The sequence below is a fragment of the Triticum aestivum genome, chromosome 7D, assembly GCF_018294505.1.
Source record: "Triticum aestivum cultivar Chinese Spring chromosome 7D, IWGSC CS RefSeq v2.1, whole genome shotgun sequence".
NCBI lineage: Eukaryota > Viridiplantae > Streptophyta > Magnoliopsida > Poales > Poaceae > Triticum > Triticum aestivum.
The window spans coordinates 45,741,768-45,746,817 of NC_057814.1; positions in this window are offsets into that span (position 1 = coordinate 45,741,768).

Consider the following 5,050-nt stretch of genomic DNA (forward strand, 5'->3'; position numbering starts at 1 on the left):
CTTGTAGATGGGATCCAGGGCCGGCGCCCCCCCTCGCAGGGGGCCTATATATAGTGGGGGGAGGGAGGGCAGCAGCACCACAGCCCCTGGCGCCTCCCTCTCCCCTTGCAACACCTCTCCCTCTCGCAGAAGCTTGGCGAAGCCCTGCCGAGATCCCCGCTACATCCACCACCACACCGTCGTGCTGCTGGATCTCCATCAATCTCTCCTTCCCCCTTGCTGGATCAAGAAGGAGGAGACGTCGCTGCTCCATACGTGTGTTGAACGCGGAGGTGCCGTCCGTTCGGCACTCGGTCATCGGTGATTTGGATCACGACGAGTACGACTCCATCAACCCCATTCATTAGAACGCTTCCGCTCGCGATCTACAAGGGTATGTAGATACACTCCTTTCCCCTCGTTGCTAGTATACTCCATATATGGATCTTGGTGATGCGTAGGAAATATTTTAAATTCTGCTACGATCCCCAACAGTGGCATCATGAGCCAGGCCTATGCGTAGTTACTATGCACGAGTAGAACACAAAGCAGTTGTGGGCGTAGATGTTGTCAATTTTTCTTGCCACTACTAGTCTTATCTTGTTTCGGCGGTATTGTGGGATGAAGCGGCCCGGACCGACCTTACACGTACGCTTACGTGAGACAGGTTCCACCGACTGACATGCACTAGTTGCATAAGGTGGCTAGCGGGTGTCTGTCTCTCCCACTTTAGTCGGAACGGATTCGATGAAAAGGGTCCTTATGAAGGGTAAATAGAAATTGGCATATCACATTGTGGTTTTACGTAGGTAAGAAAAGTTCTTGCTAGAAACCTATAGAAGCCACGTAAAAACTTGCAACAACAATTAGAGGACGTCTAACTTGTTTTTGCAGCATGTGCCTTGTGATGTGATATGGCCAAAAAGATGTGATGAATGATATATGTGATGTATGAGATTGATCATATTCTTGTAATAGGAATCACGACTTGCATGTCGATGAGTATGACAACCGGCAGGAGCCATAGGAGTTGTCTTTATTATTTTGTATGACCTACGTGTCATTGAATAGCGCCATGTAAATTACTTTACTTTATTGCTAAACGCGTTAGCCATAGAAGTAGAAGTAATCGTTGGCATGAAAACTTCATGAAGACACGATGATGGAGATCATGGTGTCGTGCCGGTGACGAAGATGATCATGGCGCCCCGAAGATGGAGATCAAAGGAGCAAAATGATATTGGCCATATCATGTCACTATTTGATTGCATGTGATGTTTATCATGTTTTGCATCTTATTTGCTTAGAACGATGGTAGTAAGTAAGATGATCCCTTATAATAATTTCAAGAAAGTGTTCCCCCTAACTGTGCACCGTTGCGAAGGTTCGTTGTTTCGAAGCACCACGTGATGATCGGGTGTCATAGATTCTAACGTTCGCATACAACGGGTGTTGACGAGCCTAGCATGTACAGACATGGCCTCGGAACACACGCAATACACTTAGGTTGACTTGACGAGCCTAGCATGTACAGACACGGCCTTGGAACACGGAAGACCGAAAGGTCGAGCATGAGTCGTATAGAAGATACGATCAACATGGAGATGTTCACCGATCTTGACTAGTCCGTCTCACGTGATGATCGGACACGGCCTAGTTAACTCGGATCATGTTTCACTTAGATGACTAGAGGGATGTCTATCTGAGTGGGAGTTCATTGAATAATTTGATTAGATGAACTCAATTATCATGAACTTAGTCTAAAATCTTTACAATATGTCTTTTAGATCAAATGGCCCACGTTGTCCTCAACTTCAACGCGTTCCTAGAGAAAACCAAGCTAAAAGATGATGGCAGCAACTATACGGACTGGGTCCGGAACCTGAGGATCATCCTCATAGCTGCCAAGAAAGATTATGTCCTAGAAGCACCGCTAGGTGAAGCACCCATCCCAGAGAACCAAGACGTTATGAACGCTTGGCAATCACGTGCTGATGATTACTCCCTCGTTTAGTGTGCCATGCTTTACAGCTTAGAACCGGGGCTCCAAAAGCGTTTTGAGAAACATGGAGCATATGAGATGTTCGAAGAGCTGAAAATGGTTTTCCAAGCTCATGCCTGGGTCGAGAGATATCAAGTCTCCGACAAGTTCTTCAGCTGTAAAATGGAGGAAAATAGTTCTGTTAGTGAGCACATACTCAGAATGTCTGGGTTACACAACCGCTTGTCTCAGCTGGGAGTTAATCTCCCGGATGACGCGGTCATTGACAGAATCCTTCAGTCTCTTCCACCGAGCTACAAGAGCTTTGTGATGAACTTCAATATCATGTGGACAGTATCATGTGTTTACCACCAGTCTGTGCAAGCGAGATCAGAAGCTTCATAAAAGGGCTGTGAATGCTGTTGAGCCAGCGGTTCCACGCTATTTAAGATGGTCTGAGCAGCCTATTGTGTGGAGTAGGGAAGATCATCCTCCCCGGGTTGATAATCCAGGTCACCTGGCCCTGGTGGTGGCTCCTCAGGTGGGGGATATAAATTCACTAAAGTGCTCATGGACGGAGGCAGCAGCATCAACATCCTCTATTATGAGATCTTCCGTCGTATGGGATTGATTGATAAGAACCTCAGCCAGTCCAATACTGTTTTCCATGGGGTGGTGCCTGGTAAGTCGGCATATCCAGTTGGTAAGATCGAGCTGGAAGTGGCTTTTGGAGATGAGTACAACTACAGAGCGGAAAAACTAATCTTTGAGGTGGTTAAGATAAGAAGTACGTATCATGCTTTATTTGGGCGGCCGGCTTACGCCAAGTTCATGGCACGGCCGTGTTACGTGTATTTGCAGCTCAAGATGCCGGGTCACAATGGGACCATTACGGTTCATGGCAGCCGAAAGATAGCCTTGGAGTGTGAGGAAGGTGACGCGGCTTACGCGGAATCTATTTGTGCCACAGAGGAGTTGAAGTTTTACAAGGAGAATGTTGACCCGGCAGATATGACGTCTTTGAAAAAGCCAACCACGGAGCATGAGCCGGTAATGAAATTTAAATCAGCTGATGAGACTAAACTCGTTGACTTTGTTCTAGGTGACTCATCTCAGCAGTTCAGTATCAGTGCCAATCTGGATCCGAAATAGGAAGGCGCGCTCATCGAGTTCATCCGTGAGAACAGGGACATCTTTGCGTGGAAACCTTCTGACATGCCAGGTGTACCTAGAGAACTCGCTGAGCACACTCTCAATATTGATCTGAAATTTAAGCCGGTCAGGCAATTCCTCCGGCGGTTTAATGAGGAGAGGCGGAAAGCCTTCGGTGAGGAAGTAGCCTGGCTCTTGGCGGCCGGGTTTATTGTTGAAGTCTTTCATCCGGAGTGGTTAGCTAACCCGGTGCTTGTGCTCAAGAAGAACGGCACCTGGCGTATGTGTGTGGATTATACGGATTTAAACAAAGCCTGTCCGGCTGATCCTTTTGCTCGCCCCCGTATTGATCAAATTATCGATGCTACGGCGGGCTGTGAGCGTTTAAGCTTTTTGGACGCTTACCCTGGATACCATCAGATCAAAATGGCAGTTAAGGACCAGGAGAAGACAGCGTTCATCACTCCCTTTGGAGCCTTCTGTTATGTGTCTATGCCTTTTGGGCTCAAGAGTGCGCAGGCGACTTACCAACGTTGCGTGCAGAATTGTCTTCATCACCAGATTGGGTGCAACCTTCATGCCTATGTGGATGATATCGTAGTTAAATCCAGAGAGAAGGAGACCTTGATAGATGATCTGAGAGAGACCTTTGATAATCTCCGGGTCTACAAGATGATGCTTAACCCGGCCAAGTGTGTTTTTGGCGTTCCTGCAGGCAAGCTCTTGGGTTTTCTGGTTTCTCACAGAGGCATTGAAGCTAACCCGGAAAAGATCAAGGCAATTACCTCTCTGGCTAAGCCGGCCTGCATAAACGATGTCTAGCGTCTGGCGGGTCGCATCGCTGCTTTGAGCCGGTTTATAAGCCAGTTGGGCAAAAAGGCCATGCCACTGTACCAGATGATGAAGAAAACAGATGACTTTATCTGGAATGATGCTTCTAATACTGCTTTTGAGGATTTGAAAAGACAGCTAGCTGAGCCACCAGTCCTTGCTGCTCCTGTTGACAAGGAGCCCTTATTGCTGTATGTGGCCGCTAACACACGAGCCGTCAGTGTGGCTGTGGTGGTGGAGCGTAAGGAAGCGAGTAAGGAGTATCCGGTTCAGCGGCCGGTTTACTACGTCAGCGAAGTACTCATTGAGTCCAAACAGCGGTATCCACATTGGCAGAAGCTTGTTTATGGTGTGTTCATGGCAAGCCGGAAGCTTAAGCATTATTTCCAGGGTCACCCTATCACTGTGGTTAGTTCTGCTCCCCTAGGAGATATCATCCAAAACAGAGAAGCCACAGGAAGAGTTGCTAAGTGGGCTATAGAACTTGGGCCTCATGGTCTAAAATACATGCCGCGCACTGCTATCAAATCTCAAGCGTTGGTGGATTTCATCAACGATTGGACAGAGCTGCAGGTGCCTGAAGAGAAACCGGATAATACATACTGGACTATTCACTTCGACGGGTCTAGGCAATTGGAGGGCTCGGGGGCTGGAGTTGTATTAACTTCCTCTCGAGGTGACAAGTTTTGCTATGTGCTACGGTTGATGTTTCCCTGTACTAACAATGCGGCTGAGTACGAGGCCTTGCTCCATGGTCTTCGGATGGCTAAGGAGATGAGCTTGAGCCGGGTAAGGTGCTTTGGCGACTCAGATTTGGTGGCCCAACAAGTGTCAGGCAAGTGGGATTCCAAGGACCCTCTCATGGCGGCTTATCGCCGCGAAGTTGATGCCATTGCTGGACATTTTCAGGGTTACCAAGTAGAGCACATCGATCGCAGGAAGAACGAGGCGGTTGATGCATTAAGCCGACTGGGCTCTCAGCGAAAGCCGGTGCCGCCAAATACTTTCTTGGACATTTTGTATAACCCTTCTGTTAAGTTGCCTACAGAGGAAGACTTGGCTGTTCCTGACCCGGAGGCACAGTTGGTGGCGGCTCTCCACATTACC